The 22,699-nt window shown below is 44.1% G+C and overlaps 1 protein-coding gene and 1 non-coding gene across 5 annotated transcripts in view; one reads left to right on the forward strand and one right to left on the reverse strand.

Annotated features, from left to right (window-relative positions):
• Positions 1-22,699, reverse strand: part of MAST4 (microtubule associated serine/threonine kinase family member 4) — a 618,638-nt gene that overhangs the window by 585,780 nt on the left and 10,159 nt on the right. The window lies entirely within an intron of this gene.
• TRNAH-AUG (transfer RNA histidin (anticodon AUG)) lies at positions 22,261-22,332 on the forward strand. The gene has a single exon. It is a non-coding gene; the product is annotated as a tRNA-His (tRNA).

Genomic DNA, 22,699 nt, shown 5'->3' on the forward strand with positions numbered 1-22,699 from the left:
TCCAGTTGAGCTATTTCAAATCCTAAAAGATGATGCTGTGAAAGTGCTGCACTCAATATGCCAGCAAAATTGGAAAACTCAGCAGTGGCCACAGGACTTGAAAAGGTCAGTTTTCATTCCAATCTCAAAGAAAGGCAATGCCAAAGAATGCTCAAACTACCGCACAATTGCACTCATCTCACACGCTAGTAAAGTAATGCTCAAAATTCTCCAAGCCAGGCTTCAGCAATATGTGAACCGTGAACTTCCAGATGTTCAAGCTGGTTTTAGAAAAGGCAGAGGAACCAGAGATCAAACTGCCTACATCCGCTGGATCATAGAAAAAGCAAGAGAGTTCCAGAAAAACATCTATTTCTGCTTTATTGACTATGCTAAAGCTTTTGACTGTGTGGATCACAATAAACTGTGGAAAATTCTGAAAGAGATTGGAATGCCAGACCACCTGACCTGCCTCTTGAGAAACCTATATGCAGGTCAGGAAGCAACAGTTAGAACTGGGCATGGAACAACAGACTGGTTCCAAATAGGAAAAGGAGTACATCAAGGCTGTATATTGTCACCCTGCTTATTTAACTTCTATGCAGAGTATATTATGAGAAACGCTAGACTGGAAGAAGCACAAGCTGGAATCAAGATTGCTGGGAGAAATATCAATAACCTCAGATATGCAGATGACACCACCCTTATGGCAGAGAGTGAAGAGGAGCTAAAAAGCCTCTTGATGAAAGTGAAAATGCAGAATGAAAAATTTGGCTTAAAGCTCAACATTCAGAAAACAAAGATCATGACATCTGGTCCCATCACTTCATGGAAATAGATGGGGAAACAGTGGAAATAGTGTCAGACTTTATTTTTGAGGGTTCCAAAATCACTGCAGATGGTGACTGCAGCCATGAAATTAAAAGACGCTTATTCCTTGGAAGAAAAGTTATGACCAACCTAGATAGCATATTCAAAAGCAGACATTACTTTGCCAACAAAGGTCCGTCTAGTCAAGGCTATGGTTTTTCCTGTGGTCATGTATGGATGTGAGAGTTGGACTGTGAAGAATTGATGCTTTTGAACTGTAGTGTTGGAGAAGACTCTTGAGAGTCCCTTGGACTGCAAGGAGATCCAACCAGACCATTCTGAACGAGATCAGCCCTGGGATTTCTTTGGAAGGAATGATGCTAAAGCTGAAACTCCAGTACTTTGGCCACCTCATGTGAAGAGTTGACTCACTGGAAAAGACTCTGATGCTGGGAGGGATTGGGGACAGGAGGAGAAGGGGACGACCGAGGATGAGATGGCTGGATGGCATCACTGACTCGATGGACGTGAGTCTGAGTGAACTCTGGGAGCTGGTGATGAACAGGGAGGCCTAGCGTGCTGTGATTCATGGGGTTGCAAAGAGTCGGACACGACTGAGTGACTGAACTGAACTGAACTGACTGACATAGGATCTATTCTCATACATTCTTGTACGCTAACCTCTCCATGATTTTTTTTTCCTCTACCCTTAATTTTCCCTTTGCTCCAATTTTCTAATCTATTAATTTTATCCTCTAAGCACAGGAAAAAGTTTCCTCTATGATTTACAAGAAGAAATTCAACCTGACCATGTTAGATGAAGCAATTATACATAATCAACATGTGATTTTGGCAAAATAGGCTACAACTTCCCTTATACCTCTGATCTACTGACAAGAATGCTCCTTGCCCCTGGTTTCATAGTACCGTGACCTAATTTTTTTTTTTAAAGGAAGCACTGATAACATTGTACCCAAGAGGAGCTAAAGTGTATTTAATAAATATGTACAAATTTTTAGCGAATCTGAAAGAAAAGGATGTGAAACTGTACTGACAACAAGCAAGATTTCAAAGTCACAGAGCTTAACTGAGAAAAACCAATGAAGATTTTGTAAAAGAATTTTGTTATAGACTTGGTTTTTCTATAACTAGTACTACTAAAATATTAATGATGACGAATGGTAAGTGGTTAGAAGAAAAATGGCAATGATTAATACAGGCCACAACTGCCCAAACTGTATACACACTGAGTTCATTTGCAATATTGACCTAAATGTTCCATCATAAACACACTACACTATCTATTACTGCTCTAAAGTTGCCGATGTCTTATATCCTGGTAAAGGTTCACTTCTTAGTCCAACCTTCCTTGACCTTCCAACAGTATTCAACATAGCTAATCACATTCTCCTCAAAACATCATCTTTACTTGACTTCCAGGACACCACTGACCTTCCTCTTACATATCCCTTTTGGCCTTTCTTCCTAGTCTCCTTGCTTGTTGCCTCTAGGGATTTGGTTCTCTTCTATCTATGTCAACTCCCCCAGTGATCCCATTGGTCCCACAACTTTGTCTACCACAGAAGACTCCCCAGATCTCTCTCTCTCTAAGAGCCTGGTCTTTCCTCACCCCCAGACTCATTTATACTACCTTCTTCACATCTCCCCCTGGATGTCCAATAGAAATCTCAACCCCCCCACCTCTTAATAGGATTTACTATCTTCTTTGCATTGAATCTTAAACACTGACATACAACTCCCTAACTAGATAAAGGTAAGGCCAAAGCATCTATCTCCTTAGAAACAACCACCACTTGGAGTCTTCAAATCATTATCATACTTTCACTGTCTTAAATTTGGCAATGCATTTGAAAAACAGTCTGCAGATGTTTTAGCAGACAATTTATAGAACCCTCTAAACAGATATGATTTCCTGAATTGCTTTTTGGCACCGAATTCCACATGTTATTTATACGCACAGCAACCGCGGAGCGGGAGAGTATTACACCTTCTCTGAGAAGCACAGAGAACCATCAGTAGTGTATAGAATTGACGATTCATTTAAGATCCTGGCTCTTGCAGCTGCCAGATGTCAGCCTACCTATCTCCCTGCATTTGAGGGCCTACGTTGTGATACACAGGGTATCAGGATTTCTTTCAATAACTTCATGAATTAAAATAGGTTCACTCATAGAATTTGTGTGTGGAGACCTCACCTGCCCCCAAAATCTCAGGAACTTGCACCAGCACAAGATATGAACCACAGCAAGTGGCTAAGTCTGCGACAAGCCAGCATGGACACAAGACCTCAGCCTGGAGACACTGAAAGCCACACAGCACACACACATCCAGGCAGAGGCAGACTTGCCTTGAGTCTCGGGCTGTGTGCCATATCAGGGCCCTGTGCAGGAGGCTGCTGGCTGTCCTCCCACCTTCCCCACTCGGTGAGCAGCACCCCACCCTCCCAGTTTACTCTGGAGTCATCTAGGACTCCTCCAGTCCTCACACCCCGCTTCCACAGTGAGCGATTCCTGTTGAGACCAATGGCCAGTGCGCTTTGCGGAGCAGCCGTTTCTCACCATGTCCACCTCCACAAGCCTGTCCCAGCACCAGCACCTCTAACCTGCTTACCTGAATACCTCCTGGTTCTCTGGGTTTCCACCCCAGCCCCCCTACAGTCCATTATCCATACAGAAACCAGGGATCCTATTAAAAGTTACATTCTATCACCCTTCTACTCAAAATCCCCCAATGACTACCCAACTGACTTGCAAACTAAGAAAAATAAAAAAGGCTTACAAGGTGCCATGATGTGACCTCATCCTTCACCTTCAGACTGTGCCTCTGACCTCACCTTCCACCACGCTCCCATCACTCTTTCTGTTCCCAACACCCTGACCTTCTTCCCACTCCTTGAATTCCCCACCTATGTTTGACCTCGGGACCTTGCACATGCTGTTCCCTTCGTATGGATCATTCTTTTCCCCAGATATACACATAACTGAACCCAGTTTACCCAAACTTTTACGTAAGTCACCTTCTCAGTGAGGCCTTCCCTGACCACTGTGTCAAAAACTGCAACATACCTTGTCCCACACCCCAGTACTCCACATTCCCTTTCTATTTTCTCCTTAGGACATACTACCAGCTAACACAGGAGTCTGCAAACTACAGGCTGCAGGGCAAATCTAGCCCGCCACCTGATTCTGTAAGTAACATTTTGTTGACACAGAGTCATACCCACTCACGTACATAATGTCTATAGCTGCTTTCTCACTCCAAAGACAGAAGCCCCCTGGCCCACAAAACCTAGGCTGTTTACTATCTGGCCCCTTATGGAAAAAGGTTGCTGACACCCCGCTCTAACACGTGGCTTAATGTCTTGTCTGTCCCTCTCTAAAATAATGAGATCGGGGACTTTTACTTGCTTTTATTCATTACTGTATTCCCAGAGCCAGGATAGGCCCTGGTGCATAGTAGGTGCTCAATAAACGTATGTTGAGTAGATGGAGGAATGAATAATGAATTTCATATGGCTGACACACTGATGACTTTTCCATAAGCCCTTTTTATTTCTAAATGAACAGAAAAATACCTAAAAGTATAGTGTAATAAATTATTAACACTCACATAACCACCATCCAAGGAGGGAAATATGGCTAATGCATTTTCAGTCAAAACACTGTGTTTCCCTAAAAATCCACAGCTAAGAAAAATGCAAAGTGGAATTATACCTGACATGAAAACTCTATTCACAGCACAGCAGAGCCCAGGTTCACTCTGCGTGCCCTGGTTCTCAGACACTACTCTAGTGTTTGCTGGCTCCTTTTCAGACAATAGCGCACTTCAAAACAAAGGAAGGGCAGGAGAAATCCCGGACCCTCACTATAAAGCCACTCTGTTAAGGCTCATGCTAAGTTGCCTCCCAGTAGGGCTTACGGCATTTTAATACAACCATCCCCTCTTATCTGGGGTCCCCGAATTCAATTCCACTCTCATATGAGCACGTATCACTGAGGCTCCCAAGTATTTATGTGAGCCTCCAACTTCATTTTCCTTAAGCATTTGTGATCCCTCAGAACAAAGAATTAAGACAGCCACCCTCAACTTCTCTGCCTCTATATTTCTCTTCCATTTATTAACAAGACACTGCTGCTGGTGCCCAGAGAATTCAGGGGAAAAAAAAACAATCTATTTAGAAACAAGTCTGGCTTAACCACTGTGTCAATTCCCATCCACATCTCCCTTCCTCGGAATTAGGGGGGACATTTGCATTAAAACAGTATCTCTCTTACTTAGAATGCACCTGCTCAGGCTGATGAAGCCCCAACTGGAGTCATAATCCTCCACTTTTGAGATCACTACCATTCTAGGAAAGTGAATTAACACTTCTGGTGAGACATAAGGAGAAAAATCGAGATGTGTAAAACCAGAATCGTCCTCAAGTGAGGCAGGAGAAAAGGATGGACAGAGGGGCAGAAGGAAAAAAAGCATTAGCAGCTGGGGGGGCGGGGGGGGGGTGAAAAAAAAAAGCATTTTTATGTTCTCTTAAAAAACTCATAAGAATGTGCAGTCACAATTTATACATAATTAATATTCCATAAATGAGACTACTGCCCACAGAGCTAAATTCTTCTCTACAACCAGGAATGCTGCATATTGCTTTGTCTTTACAAAATAAAACATGTTGTAATTTTTCCAAAGTCCATGAAGGCTGACTGCCGTAATAATATCATGGATGATCTGCCCATTCTAATTTCACATCGTAACTTCTTCATTTATAATAAATTTTTTTTTTAATAAAAAACACCACACCCACATGCGGTGTGCTCAGTCACTCAGTCATGTCTGACTCTTCGTGACCCCATAAATTGTAGCCCGCCATGAGATTTTTCAGTTAAGAATACTGGCATGGGTAGCCATTTGCTCCTCCAGGGGGTCTTTCCGACACAGGGATCAAACCCCCATCTCCTGCACTGGCAGGAAGATTCTTTACCACTGTGCCACATGGGAAGCCCATGTCCCATGTAAGATGCAAAATTCAAAATTGTCCTGAGCCTTTGAAACAGTTACAGGTGTAAGTCTATATCATTTTGAGGCAGAAAAGGACAGTCCTGTAGTTCTGGGTATCCTCCTACTCAGACATGCACACACACCATACAGTGTCATCATCACCTTCTAACAGAAGTGCTGGCAGAAAACGACAAGCTATATGCCTTTCACTCAGTATCAAGGTTTCATCTTAAAGAGTTAAGCATGATGAAGTACGACCTTGCTTAGAGAATATTTTGGAAACGATGCGCTATCATTCCTGGGTAACTGTTATTTTTAAATACTAATACAGAAAATGACCTCACTAAAAATGTTCATCATAAAAAAAAATTAAATCCACTAATTTTCTTTCTTTCTAGATACACAAGAAAGCAAAGTATCATTGTGATAATAAAATAGATAGATATACTGAAAAGGTATCTGGCAAAATGTAGGCAAGGTTAATGAAACTTAAAATAGTCATTGGAAAGGAGTCTTTTGAGAATACGCAAAAGAGATCTTAGTCACATTGAACCAGTGGAGGGAAATCAGTTGATTTCCTTCAGCAGAGCCACTGTGGCATATATAGGAGCTCCTATACAGACTCACAGGCACACGCCTATACCTGTGTGCATGAGGAGAGAGATGTTATCTATTAGGAGAAAAGAGGATAAGCAGCTCAACAAAATTCTACAGGATCCTGTGGGCCCTGAAATCATAAGATGAATTTTTATGAGTTTTCAGGGAGACAAAAAAATATTTCTTACAAAAAGTTGGTAAGACCTGACAGCTTTGAGTAAGTGAAGTACATACACCCACGTGTTCCCACTTGCCAAGTCACAGCAGTTAACTCAGCACCCAGGGAGCCCCCACTGTGTTCAGGGATCCAAGAGTCAGGACAGGAACCACATCAAGACCCAAGGGTAAAATCCTCTAGTCTAGAGACTCCAGTAGAAGTAACCAAGTGATGGCCAAAATCTATTAGACAAGCAAGTCAGGACTTACCTGGTGACTCAGCAGTAAAGAATCCTCTTGTAATGCAGGAGATGTGAGTTTGATCCCTGTGTTGGGAAGATCCTCTGGAGAAGGAAACAGCAACCCACTCCAGTATTCTTGCCTGGGAAATCCCATGGACAGAGGTGCCTGTGGGCCACAGTCCATGGGGTTGCAAGAGTCAGACGTGACTTTAGTGACTAAACCACCACTGGTCTCCTCTCTGCCACTGTTTTCACCATCCACATCGCCCTCCACATGGGTTCTGGGCCTGCCCTGGGGTGACAGGTTGGCACACAGAATGTTACATGATGACAATACTACATTCATAAATGGTGTTTCTGTTGGAACCCCCTTTTGCTGGCTTAACAACCAAATATAGACACTGGCACCCCAGAAAAGGAGAGAGGTAGGCATGTTTTTCCGTTTCTTCTCTCTCATATCCCAAAATATCCAACAGTTCAGCAAAATTAAGTCAGGAAAAAAAAAAAACAAACTTTTTCTTTTTGTAGAAATGTGTACTAGCAATCCTCAGACTACTAAAGGAAATGAAAAGCACACACTCCTAATAGGAATGACACTTTTTAATTTCCTTGCTATCTGAGGATCCACCCAAAGATAATCAGGATAAACATCTGAAGTTGCATCCAATTAATCTGAGGCCTTTTAAGCTACCATGTTTGTTGTTCCTCAATGAAGAGGAAAGCGTTTAGCTCTGTAATGAGACATTAACATCTGTCCAAAAGTTAGGTTGTGGTGGGGATATAAATTTACAAGGAGCTATGTTTTCAAACACACACACACACACACACACACACAAACACACACATACCCACACATATACCTTCTTCAAGTCTTCTAAAGGTTAAAAAATATTCATCAACAATTAAGTAAGTAGTGCCAAGTATGCAAAATCCTTTGTTAATCTGAGGACACAGGTCAGTGTCCTTTACATAAATCCCTCAAGTCAAAACTGGAAGCCAGGAAGGACCTCCCTGGTCCAATGGCTAGAATGCCATGTTTCCACTGCAGGGGCCACAGGTTCAATTCCTGGTCTAGGAACTAAGATCCTGCATGCTGCATAGTGCAGCCAAAAGAAAGAAAATAAAAGAAAATGAAGATCAGGAGAAAATCAAGTGTAAAAATGTAGATAGTTGAAAGACAAACAGATGAGTTCCAATCATATCCCTATTACCAACTAGAAGACTGGGCACCAATGACAGTTCTCAGACACACCTGTCCCCTCACCTATAACATGAGGATTCTCCCCTCAACCTAGTGGGCCTGCAGTGAGGATAGAAAGGATGTATGGAGAGTAACCAGCACGGCTCCTGTTCATGAAGGCCCTGGGTAAATACACCTGCAATAAACGTGGCCTTTCTCCGTATGCCACTGGGAGCCAGGCCAACATTTCTACCATCCCTGGCCGCTCACAGAACCACCTGGCAGCCTTTACCAGACATGCAGGCAGAGTTACAATCTCCCCCTTGGAGCCTGGCATGTCAAAGCTCCAAAGGGAATTTGAATATATTCAAAGCTGAAACCAAAAACACTGTCATACCACCTATTTCTCTATTCCACCCTGGCTGCCGGAAACACAGGCTAAAATTGTTATTATGCTTCTAGTTTTCCCAGGCATTATCTTTCCCCGTTTAATAGTCTGCTTTGGTGAATTCTTGTTGGGGGGCGGGGTGTGCATACCATGAAGCATTGCGGGATCTTAGTTCCCTGATCAGGGATCAAACCTATTTCCCCTGCAATGGAAGCACAGAGTCTTAGCCACTGGACCACCAGGGAAGTCCCTGGTGATTTATTTCCTTAACTGTCATTGGCCTTTCCACATTTGTGCTCTTATAATAAGCTACCTCAAGGTGCTACTGTAGGAGAGATGGCTTATGACAGAACAGTAAGCCTCTTCATCCAGAGAAACAAAGAACCAAGACATGGAAGATGCTTATCTGGCATGTGGTGCATTCTATCCCAAAACTTAGAGGCTTAAAACAACTGTTTCATCTTACTTCACAATTTTATGAGCCAAGAATTCACACAGGGTTCAGCAATTCTGCTCCAAATTTTTTTATATATATTTTTTAAAAGCAACTGTTACAAAAGGTTGGTCAATCTGTTCATGAACAACTTTTTTAAAAAATCAGCTCCTCTCTGCTTCTACTGACCAACTGTGAGAGAAGCACTGGTTTTTACACCAGATTCATGAGCTTCATTTTTCTTAACTGAGAGATGGAGATTCTCCTGCCTTCCCTGTAAGATCACAGCAGGAGTAAAAAATATATAATGTAATTCCCTGGAGGTCCAGTGGTTTAGGACTTCACCTTCCAAAGCAGCAGGGTTGGGTCCAATCCCTGGTCTGGGAGCTATGATCCCATATGCCTCTTGGCCTAAAAAACCACAACATAAAACAGAAGCAACACTGTAATGAATTCAATAAAGATTTTTTAAATGGTCCACATCAAAATTCTTTAAAAAAAACTTATGTATGTAAGCACAAGTGCCTAGTACATAGCAGGCTACTAAAAAGGGCTGTGCAGAAATGCTTTAACATTTTCAAAAGCTAGGGAGCCAATTCTAATATACTGCATCACAAAACTCAAATATATTAATGAGATATTGCTTCTGCTTGTATTTGAAGGTAACTTAAGTGCCTCATCCTCAAATTAAGTATTTTCTTTTACGTCTTAGAAAGAAATTCAGTCTATCAAATCATTACTGAAAGATGCTGTGGTTTCCTTTCAGCCCAGATGTGAATATACAAGGTGTCTATTCCCAAGGCTCAGCCTCTTTGGTTGCAATCATTTTTTTTTTCCTGGCCTTATATATTTTTATAGCATGTTATTACACAGATAATTGAGCTTTGCAATTCAGCAACTGATTGTGGCGAAGAGCTACCAGCAAGGCTGTCAGGGAAATTAATTAGCAAAAGGAGAAAAAAAAAAAAAAAAAAGAAGCAGGACTTACCAAGTCTCTGCATGAGGAAGTCCTGGACTTCTCTCTAGAATTTGCTTTTGCAAACATTTTTAAATGTTTGCCTGTTCAGAGGATGGAGCACCCACACCCACTCACACAAGTGCCCCTGCCAGCTGCTTACCCTGGGGGCTCGAGAAAGCAAAACCCTGGTTTCCCCAGGGCCACACAGAACTTGTCAATTCAGAACAGAAGCCCTTCACCTACAAGGGGGCCAGCCTTGAGCTTCATCCTCTCCTTGACCAGCTCTCAGCAGTCATGGGAAGAGGACCAGGAGCCCTGAGCTGTCCACTCGGAGGTCCAGCCAGCCTGCACTGGCCTTACGCCAGGCAGATCTGCCTGACTGCTGACAGCTGGCCAGCCAGCACTGCCAGCCTTCTAGAAACGGATTCTTACATAGAACTTCAACATGTACTCCTAAAAAATGGTTTAAAACCTTAAGATCTTCACAGATACAGAGAACAGACTTGTGGGCACTGTGGGGGTAACAGTGGGACAGACGAAGAAAGCAGCAGCAACATATACACACAATCGTGTGTAAAACAGACAGTGGGTGGGCATTTGCTGCATAACACAGGGAGCCCAGCCTGGCACTCTGTGCCGACCTAGCGGGGAGGGAGGTGGTGAAGGAAGGGAGGCCCAAGGAGAGGATGCATGTACAGCTATGGCTGATTCTCGCTGTTGTACAACAGAAACCAGCACAACGTTGTAATGAAAAAAAAATCTTTTAATAAAAAAAAATCTACTTTGAGCCCCATTCTGAATCGCTCCCCTTTGACAAGCGGACATGGAACAAATGTGAAAACCTTACGCTCTGTACCCACCTACAGTCATCAAGCTACAGTGAGGGGGTTCTATCCTGGAGTTCCTTTTGGATTAGTCTTTCAGGGCCAGCACCCATTTCAGAGCTTCCCTTAAGCTGCAAAGTTTCCTCCATGTGTTTATTTATTCAAGACTTACTGCACATGGGAGGCAGCTGCTGAGGCTGTGAAAATGAATAAGGCAGGGCCTCTGCTCTTGTGGAGCTCAAAGTGTACTGAGGACAGTGCAGGCTGGTGAGTGACACCCAGTGCCAGAAGCCACCCGCGTGCCGGGAGGGCAAAGGGGACGCATGAAGGGAGCTCTCAGTGCCTTATCTGGTCTGTCTGCACAAATCTCACACTTTTTTAGTAAAATCACACAGAAGGGCAGGACCAAGAAATATATGGGGTAGTAGCTTCCCTGATGGCTCATCGGGCTATCCCAGTGGTTCAGTGGTAAAGAATTCGCCTGCAACTCAGGAGTCACAGGAGAGGGGGGTTCATTCACAGGGTTGGGAAGGTCTCCTAGAGGAGGGCATGGCAACCCACTCCAGTATTCTTGCCTGGAGAATCCCACGGACAGAGGAGCCTGGTGGGCTATAGTCCATAGGGTCGCAAAGGGTCGGACACGACTGAATCAGCTTAGCACACATGCAGCATTTCAATCCAGGAACCTACATTTGGATCATGGATACAGTGGGTCTGAGACCTCAATTTACTAAGTTAGAGGTACCAAAACAAACAAACAAAACAACCACTCTTTTCTTGAAGTCAAATTAATTCCTATTCCAAAGCCCACAGTCAAGAAACTGATCCCTCAGAGCGGTTCCTGCAATGTGGCACCGAGGGCGGCTTGCCACCCTTGGTGCTCATGCTCGGCCAGCACCCAAGGGCCCTGGAAACCCAGCCTGCCCATACTGCCATGCCCACAGGTGCCCCAGGATCTTTGCCAAAGCAGGAAGCTCAGGTGTCTGAGTTGTAGAGCTTCCAGGTCCCACCCAGGGGCCAGTGGGTCAGGCTGCCACCAAAGATCATGAACCCCAACCCCAGTACCCCACCCACCCTGACCCTTTTCCCAGTTCAGGCAATCTGCTTCCTGTCTCCCTGTCCTCACCGGAAAACCATCCTCCAGGCCAGGATACACAGTGTTCTCTATTTCTTAGGCACAGACTGAGAAGAACCTATTCTTTCAACTGCTTCAGTTTTCTATCCCCAAGGCAATGAATTACCACCGTCCCAGTTTCCACTTAAAACATCAGAGAAAAAGAAAAGCAAAAAGCAAAACAGAGGTTTGAAAGCTTAACAAAAAAGATTTTCCTGTCAGAGGTGACCCCTTCTAACAGAGCATCACAAAGGTTGACTTGTCTTCAGCTGTATAGATGTACCTCCCACAAGACAGGTCCCCACATCTCTTCCTACCTGTGGACCATGAGAGGTTCCTCTCTGCCCAGATCACCATCCCAGCAGCGCCTTCCTGCTTGGAGGTGTGTGAAGTACCATGTCTTTTTTGGCACAAAAGAAGTCTGCCAGCTCAAGGAACAGGAGGAACTGCTTCTAAGAGTAAGAAAGCTGGGGTGCTTTGCGAGGTCTTCCTTCTGCAGCACAGAAAACCTCCAATAAGATTTGCTTCATAGCTTAATCTAAGATTGGGATCTCACTGCCCTCCTCGAGAGTCAAAGAAATCTAGATACCTTTCCATGAGGGCAAACCAACTCCTTGATTTCATCGGCCAGACGGTGCAAGGTTTACAGGACTAGCTGCTATCCTCTCAGTCATCTCATGCATCACCCAGGCTGTCTGCAAGCTCTGGGTGAACAGCGAATATTTAGTTTTCAGAGTTGAGATTAATAGCATAGTTGTAACTGTAAATTTCAAAAGTCCAGAGCACACACACTGTGGTTAGAATAAAAATAACTGGGACAGAGAATCTTTGAAGAAATCATGGAACTGGCCAGACAGGCACCCGGGGCTCACAGGCTGCTTTCTTCGTTATTTTTCCTGAGGGAAAAGTGAAGGGGAAGATGTGCTGGGCCAGGAAAGAGGGGGTGGGGCTAAAAGCTGCTTCATCTGGGAGCTTCAAGTTAATTATAAAAGCAGAACTAACCTCATCCTCCCACCTTTGCTTGGCTGTATGTAAGTAACACCACCTCTAAGTTCTCCCCACTAATGCCATAAATTCATTTTTCCAGCTCCCCAGCTGTGCAATTTTGCGGCTTTTGCCAGCAGCCCCCATGTCACACACGGCCCCCACATTGGTAGACCATGACTAGCTAGCACCCATTAACTTGCAGGTGAAGGAACTTTCCTCTATGCCTGCAGATTCCTGAAGGAGACAGAGAAAGTCCCAAGGGATTTTGCAACAGTCTCTTTTAACCTCGGTAGGTTCATGTCCCTGCTGCTACCGCTGCTAAGTCGCTTCAGTCGTGTCCCGACTCTGCGCGACCCCATAGACGGCAGCCTACCAGGCTCCTCCGTCCCTGGGATTCTCCAGGCAAGAACACTGGAGCGGGTTGCCATTTCCTTCTCCAATGCATTCATGCACGCAAAGTCGCTTCAGTCGTGTCTGACTCTGTGTGACCCCATGGACAGCAGCCCACCAGGCTCCTCTGTCCACGGGATTCTCCAGGCAAGAATACTGGAGTGGGTTGCCATTTCCTTCTCCATTCACTTCCCTCCACACCTGCAAACACGGGGAACTAGTTACCCTGGCAGCACCCCAGGGCCCTGGAAACCCAGCATGTCTGTGTCATCATGCCCACAGGTGTGTAAGGCTTGGAGACACCACCTTTTATGAAAATCACAGGCTCTGCCTCCAGGCGGTCTGTGGATGCCTGAGGATCTCAAGCAAGTCCACATGGCTCCAAGGACTCAGGAAGCTGCCAGGGCACAGGCTACCACGGCCGTCGGGCAAGTCCTCCACTGTGCAGTGGGCTCTGGTCCAATTAAGGCCAAGATTCCTGCCAAAGACCCAGAGGGTGAGAGCTTATCCTTCAAGATTTTCAAGTGTACTTTGAAGAAAAGGAGAAGATCGAAGGAGTGTTTGAAATTCCAGCTGAGCTCAAAACACCATTGCTCTCAAAACTTGGTAAATTTCAACTACTGAGTAACCAAAAGATACCCAAGCAAAGAAAGTGCTATTTTCAAGAGATAGCACCAAAAATGGCTTACCTGATAAATTCGCACCCAACATGCCTTCTCCCTAAACTGCCTTCATAACAAACAAGCTTGTTAAAACAGTTATTAAAAAAAAAAAGTATTAGTTGGAAATATTGCTAGTTATCTAGGGAAATATTAAGCTTAAAGAAGTATTCTTTTTTTTTTTAGTACTCTTGATTAGAAAGTTATGAAGCCATAAATAAGCTGATGTTAGAGAAAAATACTACAATTCCGGTAGTACACGCTTACCAGTAATTTTAAATTACAGCAAGAGTAAACCATAAACAAACGGGGGGAAAAAAACCAATGCCAATTACCACTCCTTCTAAATATTACCACTTTTAAAGAGACAAGACTTTCCTAAGACTACAACTGTATCTACTGAACATATTGGACAGGGAAAATCATTTAATCCGACACAAGCACCTTTTCTTTCCGACGTTTACATCTTCAAGGGCACCAGGAAAACCCGCTCCCAGATGCGCCCCATCGTGTTGCTGATTCTGCGCTCCGGCGCCCTTCCCATTCCCACCGTCAGCCCGCTCACACTCGCGCTTGCTGAAATGTGCACCGTGTGCCTGCAGGGCAATTCACTCTGCCTGCGCTTGGCCTCCTAACCCGACTGTCTGCGGCGTTAGGCACTGACCAGACTTCTTAGTGTTTTCACATCTCCTGTCCCTCCCACTGCTAACTCCTACAGAGCTTCAAGAACAGCAGGGCTCACTGAAAGGTCTGGATTCAGCCAGGGAAAACCTGCATTTTCACACCAGCTCTACTCCACAGCAGGGAGGGTTAGCTGCAGCCTGGATAGCAGGGAGGAGTCCTCACCTTCAACAAGAGCGTCTTCATCGGCACCTACTCTTGCCACATCATGCTAACATTACCGCCCTCACTTCTTCTAGGACTTGCGCCCACCCATCTGATACTTTAACAAGTCCTCTTTCTCTGCTTCTCACACGTGTAGGCCAACAGGCAAAGGAAAGAAAGAAACACTGCCAAAAAAAAAAAAAAGTGCAAGAGAGAGACCCAAGAAGAAGTGGACTTGGCTCAGCTTCCTTGCCACTCTGGACTTTAATAATACCAGATCTATAGCTCCACTGCCAGTTTGGATTAAAAGGAAACCCACACAGAAAACATACCATATTCAAGCTCTACTCTTCTAGAATATCCTAAGTGAGCAGCTGTTTGAATCACATCAAACTGAAAGCTGCCCCCCTCCAAGTCAAATGAGTGTGATTGCCCAAGAAGACTCCGTTAATGATTTAAAAGTCATCCATCCATATTGCAAGTTTAGAAAATTTTAAGCCCCCATGAAACTTAAAAAAACTACATCTTAGTGGCAATTTCAGTATATAATCTGCCACTTTTCAGTCAAGCCCACAGAGAAAGCAGCAGCAGCAGTAATTAAATTTACATCCTTAGATGTCCTTAAGTGTCAAAATAAATTTCTACAAACCGCAGGTAATGGTATCTGAACAATTTCACAACAGTGCCCATCTGATTACAGGTTTCTCGGGAGTATAAAGTGAGTACCCAGGATGTTTCTCAGCAGGGCTTCCATCTAGCATCTTGAAATCACCTGGTAAACCTGTATTTATCATTTTTCAACAATCTGTGTTTCATTTTCCTTTTAATTACCACAAACGATCTCTAAAGGGACATTTAGAGAGGCTCTGATGACATTATCCTCATTGCTGGAACCTGGCTATAAATTATTTGGAGGGGGGCCTTCACCCCACTTTTTAAAACATTGCACTAATTCTAAAACTCAGTCTTAACCTTCATGTGAAGGAAGGCGAGAGAAACAGGGGAGAGAAAACAAAGAAAAACAGCAGCTTGTGGCACCATGAAGAAAACCATCGTACTGGTGCCGTGAAACAGCCACCACTCCTCAACTCTGGATTTGGGTTCTAGGTAAAACGGCCTTAAAATACACATTTAAGTGTAAAACCCCAATGGAACAAGGATATGTGGCAATTATTTAGAGCCTCATCTACAAATGTGTCAATCCTATCACCTGAGTTAAACTGAAAGAACAAGCATGGGAGAATGCCCACACTTGTCTTTTTGATAACAGCCATCCTAACAGGCATAAGATGATATCTACCACCTTCTGCCTTAAATTCTGAGCCTTCACAGGCTTTCTCCATTAGAACTGAGCTGAAAAGTGGCAGGAGATAATGCTTCGGGTTAAAATAATCTGCCCCAATATGGGAAGGAGTCTTGGCCATCCATATGGGTGTCCTAAAGACAAACAGAAATCATTACTACACCTTCAGAAAGATACCCAGAGCCACCAAGTGGCTACAGCAGAGGCTGAGCATATGGATTCTCCCTCCCCCAGCTCAACTTTCACTAACACAGAAGGGAGTTAGTGAAGGGAGGGCAGGCCCTCATCCAGGCAATCAGATGTTGAGAACTCATGTTCAGTCACTAAGTCATGTCTGACTCTGTGACCCCACGTACTGTAGCCTGCCCGGCTCCTCTGTCCATGGAGCTCTCCAGGCTAGAATACTAGAGTGGGTTCCTACTCCAGGGGATCTTCCCGACCCAAGGATCGAACCTGCGTCTCCTGCATTGCAGGCAAATTCTTTACCACCTAAGTCACTAGGGAAGCCCTGGAAACCAAATCACCATTGTCAGTAATGCCTAACACCTTTTAAAACATCTCTATGGAACTTCACACTCCAAGCTCCAACTAAGCCCAAAAGCTCAGGCTAACAGCTTAGATTAGAAGTGCCAGCCTCTGGTTTGAAGGAAAAAAAAAAAAAAAACCAAACACTGGTAAATGTAATTTCTCCTGATAGATTCTAACTTAACCTTTGCAAACAAACTTTAGTCCACTACACGGGGTGAGTGGCTAAGATCCAGAACAGTACAGGAGGGCCCTGGCTGGCCTGGGGGAGCTGTGCTTAGCTGCTCAGTTGAGTCTGACTCCTTGTGACCCCATGGTCTCCTCTGTCCATGGGGATTCTCCAGGCAAGAATACTGGAGTGGATTGCTATGCCCTCCTCCAGGGGATCTTCCCAACCCAGGGATTAGACACAAGTCTACTGCAATGCAGGCAGCTTCTTCACCATCTGAGCCACAAGGGAAGCCCAATTATCCTGGAGTGGGTAGCCTATCCGTTCTCCAGGGGATTTTCCAGACCCAGGAACTGAACCAGGGTCTCCTGCATTGCAGGTAAATTCTTTACCAGCTAAGCTACCAGGGAAGCCCGCGGGAAGCTAAGACCATATAAGTCTTTTAAATTTAAGAATGATTGTTTTTAAAACCAAAGTTTTTGGTTGTGACAGGATGTATGGCCCAGAGTAATTCCAGACAGGAAATCCAAGTCTTTTCTGTTTGGAGCCTACTGTAATAAGCAGATTCTGCTACTGAACTAAGAATCTGCAGATGCTCTTCTGCAATCAGCCTCTGAAAGTCAGCACTAAAAACCATTATTTCACTTACAACAGTAATTCCTGGTGCATACAACAGTGTGCTACTTAGTACATCAAGAAAAATACAAGACTGGTCCTGTTATCCAGAGTCCAATCCCTCTTCAGGGCTTGGGAGGTAAGAGCACCCTCAACATGTACTCATGATAACCAACAGAAACATACCAAATAATTTTAAAAGGTGGACGAAAGCAGATTTGTCAAAGGACAAATGTGAATGAACAGTTCTGTAACAAATTATATACTGATGACAACTTTAAAATGTTAACTCAAAGTTTCTGTAGTAAGAGGAAACAAACAAACAAACAAAAAAAAGGGAGCTGGAAAGGACCACCTTTCATCCCATGTGAACTCCATGGGGTTAATATCTTGCCCAGCCAGGAGCACAGGCAGAGTTCAGAACTCCTAACTTCTCCACCAACACTCCTCCAGTCCTGACAAAGTTGCCAGAACTTCTGACACTTCTACTGACAGCCATTTATCCTGAACACCAATGAGTACAGCCCAGTACCACTGTTAAAATTTTAAGGCTAGTTGTTAAAATGTCAACAGCAATTAAAATAATTCCTTGAAACATCTGGCCAAAAATGGCTCAGAGTTATAAGTATGGTTGTAATGAACAACTTGGAAGAATACAGTTTCCCAATGCTAACAGTAAAATAAGAATTGGTCTAATGTCAAAAACTTTTCATTCGTTGAAACCCACTCAGCAAATTGAACCTATGACCTTGGGTTTTAGGCCACCAGTTAAATCTCCATACAGCACGGCTCATAGTTTCATTGAGTTAGACAAGGCTGTGGTCCATGTGATCAGATTGGTTAGTTTTTTGTGATTGTGGTTTTCATTTTGTCTGCCCTCTGATGGGGAAGGATAAGAGGCATATGGAAGCTTCCTGATGGGAGAGACTGACTGAGGGGGAAACTGGGTCTTGTTCTGATGGGTGGGGCCATGCTCAGTCGATCTTGAATCCAGTTTTCTGTTGAAGGGCAGGGCTGTGCTCCCTCTCTGCTGTTTGACCTCAGGCCAAACTATGGTGGAGTTAATGAAGATAATGGTGACCTTCAAAAGGTCCCATGCACACACTGCTGCACTCAGTGCCCACAACCCTGCAGCAAGCCACTGCCAACCCACACCTCTGCCAGAGACTCCTGGACACCCACAGCCAAGTCTGGGTCAGTCTCTTGTGGGATCACTGCTCCTTTCTCCTGGGTCCTGGTGCATACAAGCTTTTGTTTGTGCCCACCAAGAGTCTGCTTCCCCAGTCCTATGTAGGTTCTGGTGGCTCTATGGTGAGGTTAATGGCAACCCCCTCTAAGAGGGCTTATGCCATACCCAGGTCTACTGCACCCAGAGCCCCTGCCCCTGCAGCAGGCCACTGCTGGCCCATACCTCTGCAAGAGACACTCAAACACAGCTCTGGCTCAGTCTCTGGGTCTGGTGTGTACATGGTTTGTTTGAGCCCTCCAAGCATCTCTGGCAGGTATGGGGTTTGATTCTAAAAACAATTTCACCCTTTGTACCATCTTGCTGGGGCTTCTCCTTTGCCCTCGGATGTGAAGTATCTTTCTTTGGTGGGCTCCAACATTCTCCTGTTGATGGTTGTTCCGCAGCAAGTTGTAATTTTGGAGTTCTTGCGGGAGAGGATGAATGCACGTCCTTCTACTTGACCATCTTTATCCTTTGCCTGACTCAATGAAACTGTAGGCCATGCTGTGTATGACCACCCAAGACAGACAGGTCATGGAGGAGAGTTCTGACAAAATGTGGCCAACTGGAGAAGGGAATGGAAAACCACTTCAGTATTCTTGCCTTGAGAACCTCATGAACAATACGAAAAGGCAAAAAGATAGGACACTGAAAGATGAACTCTCCAGGACAATAGGTGCCCATTATGCTACTGGAGATCAGTGGAGTAATAACTCCAGAAAAAATGAAGAGATGCACCAAGAGCAAAAACACCACCCAGTTGTGGATGTGACTGGTAATGGAAGTAAAGTCTGCTGCTGTAAAGAACAATATTGCATAGGAACCTGGAATGTTAGGCCCATGAATCAAGGCAAATTGGAAGTCGTCAAACAGGAGATGGCAAGAGTGAATATCAACATCTTAGGAATCAGCAAACTAAAATGGACTGGAATGGGTGAATTTAACTCAGATGACCATTATATCTACTACTGTGGGCAAGAATCCCTTAGAAGAAATGGAGTAGCTATCATAGTCAACAAAAGAGTCCAAAACACAGTACTTTGATGCAGTCTCAAAAATGACAGAATGATCTCTGTTCGTCTCCAAGGCAAACCATTCAGTATCATTGTAATCCAAGTCTATGCCCCCAACCAGTAATGCTGAAGAAGCTGAGGTTGAACAGTTTTATGAAGACCTACAAGACCTTCTAGAACTAACACCAAAAAAGGATGTCCTTTGCATTACAAGGGACTGGAATACAACAGTAGGAAGTGAAGAGATACCTGGAGTAACAGCCAAATTTGTCATTGGAGTACAAAATGAAGCAGGGCAAAGGCTAACAGAATTTTGCCAAGAGAACGCACTGGTCATAGCAAACACCCTCTTCCAACAACACAAGAGAAGACTCTACACATGGACATCATCAGATGGTCAACACTGAAATCAGACTGATTATATTCTTTGCAGCCAAAGATGGAGAAGCTCTATACAGTCAACAAAGATAACATGGGAGCTGACTGTGGCTCAGGTCGTGAATGCCTTATTGCCAAATTCAGACTCAAATTGAAAAGTAGGGAAAACCACTAGATCATTCAGATATGACCTAAATCAAATCCCTTATGATTATACAGTGGAAGTGACAAACAGATTCAAGGGATTAGATCTGATAGACAGAATGCCTGAAGAACTATGGATGGAGGTTCGTGACATGGTACAGGAGGCAGTGATCAAAACCATCCCCAAGGGGAAAAAAATGCAAAAAGGCAAAATGATTGCCTGAGGAGGCCTTACAAATAGCTGAGAAAAGAAGAGAAATGAAAGGCAAAGGAAAGACATACCCATTTGAATGCAGAGTTCCAAGGAATAGCAAGGAAAGATAAGAAAGCCTTTTTCAGTGATCAGTGCAAAGAAATACAGGAAAACAATAGAACAGGAAAGACTAGAGATCTCGTCAAGAAAATTAGAGATACCAAGGGAACGTTTCATGCAAAGATGGGCTCAATAAAGCACAGAAATGGTATGGACCTAACAGGAGCATAAGTTATTAAGAAGAGGTAGAAAGAATACACAGAAGAACAATACAAAAAAGATCTTCATGATCCAGATAACCACAATGGTGTGATCACTCACCTAGAGCCAGACATCCTGGAATGCGAACTCAAGTGGGCCTTAGGAAGCATCACTATGAACAAAGCTAGTGGAGGTGATGAAATTCCACTTGAGCTATTTCAAATCCTGAAAGATGATGCTGTGAAAGTGCTGCACTCAATAAGCCAGCACATTTGGAAAACTCAGCAGTGGCCACAGGTCTGGGAAAGGTCTGTTTTCATTTCATTCCCAAAGAAAGGCAATGCCAAAGAAAGCTCAAACTACCGCACAGTTGCACTCATCTTACACACTAGTAAAGTAATGCTCAAAATTCTCCAAATCAGTCTTCAACAGTATGTGAACCGTGAACTTCCAGATGTTCAAGATGAATTTAGAAAAGCCAGAGGAAGCAGTGATCAAATTGCTAACGTCCGTTGGACCATCAAAAAAGCAAGCGAGTTCCAGAAAAACATCTACTTCTGCTTTATTGACTATGCCAAAGCCTTTGACTGTATGGATCACAACAAACAGTGGAAAATTCTGAGAGAGATGGGCATACCAGACCACCTGACCTGCCTCTTGAGAAATCTGTTTGCAGGTTAAGAAGCAACAGTTAGAACTGGACATGGAACAACTGACTGGTTCCAAATAGGAAAAGAAGTAGTCAAGGCTGTATATTGTCACCCTGCTTATTTAACTTATATGCAGAGTACATCATGAGAAATGCTGGGCTGGAAGAAGCACGAGCTAGAATCAAGATTGCCGGGAGAAATATCAGCAACCTTAGATATCCAACTGATACCACCATTATGGCAGAAAGTGAAGAACTAAAGAGCCTCTTAATGAAAGTGAAAGAGGAGAGTGAAAAAGTTGGCTTAAAACTCAACATTCAGAAAACTAAGACCATGGCATCTGGTCCCATCACTTCATGGCAAATAGATGGGGAAGCAATGGAAACAGTGAGAGACTTTATTTTGGTGGGTGTGGGGGCCTCCAAAATCACTGCAGATGGTGACTGCAGCCATGAAATTAAAAGACGCTTACTCCTTGGAAGGAAAGCTCTGACCAAACTAGACAGCACATTAAAAAGCAGAGACATCACTTTGCCAAAAAAAGGTCTATCTTGTCAAAGATATGGTTTTTCCAGTAGTCACGTATGGATGTGAGAGTTGGACTATAAAGAAAGCTGAGCACCAAAGAACTGATGCTTTTGAACTGTGGTGTTGGAGAAGCCTCTTCTGAGTCCCTTGGACTGCAAGGAGATCCAACCAGTCCATCCTAAAGGAAATCAGTCCTGAATATTCATTGGAAGGACTAATGCTGAAGCTGAAACTCCAATACTTTGGCCACCTAATGCAAAGAACTGACTCATTGGAAAAGATCCTGATGCTGGGAAAGTTGAAGGCAGGAGGAGAAGGGGACGACAGAGGATGAGATGGCTGGATGGCATCAGCAACTCTATGGACATGAATTTGAGTAAGCTCTGGGAGTTGGTGATGGTCTGAGAACCCTGGCATGCCACATCCATGGGGTTGCAAAGAGTTAGACATGACTGAGTGACTGAACTGAACTAAATCTTCCCCCTGATCCTAAAGTTCTTCAGACACTTAAATTCTTACTGCCAAATGCACAGGACGTATAGTGGGGCAATAATGAAGCACTGCCCCCAAATCTCCACTGAGGCATACTGTGTGTCAAGACCTCATTCTGAGTGTTTTACATGCATTTACTCAATGTTTGCGAAAGTTTTTTTAAGCTTAGTTGGCAATTCAATTGGCCCACACTACCATACAGGACTTCCCTGGTGGCTCAGATGGTAAAGCGTCTGTCTATGATGCGGGAGACCTGGGTTCGATCCCCGGGTTGGGAAGATCCCTTGGAGAAGGAAATGCCAATCCACTCCAGTACTATTGCCTGGAAAATCCCATGGACAGAGGAGCCTGGGAGGCTACAGTCCATGGGGTCGCAAAGAGTCGGACACGACTGAGCGACTTCACGTTCGTCATACTGGCTAAGTGACCCTCTCAACATCATACAGTCTAGTGGGAGAGAGACAGAGAAACTATTAACTACACGAGAAGAAGATGTGTGGACAAAATGAGAATGAGAGAACAGTTGAAATAGTATCAGGAAAGGCTGTGAAAACTGCTAAGCACTGTACAAATATTAACAATATATACATGATCTGGCATAACCCAGGAGCAAAGATAATGAAGCAAAGCTCTCAGAAGAAAAAG

Source organism: Ovis canadensis, chromosome 16 (assembly GCF_042477335.2).
Source record: "Ovis canadensis isolate MfBH-ARS-UI-01 breed Bighorn chromosome 16, ARS-UI_OviCan_v2, whole genome shotgun sequence".
In the NCBI taxonomy this organism is placed as follows: Eukaryota; Metazoa; Chordata; class Mammalia; order Artiodactyla; family Bovidae; genus Ovis; species Ovis canadensis.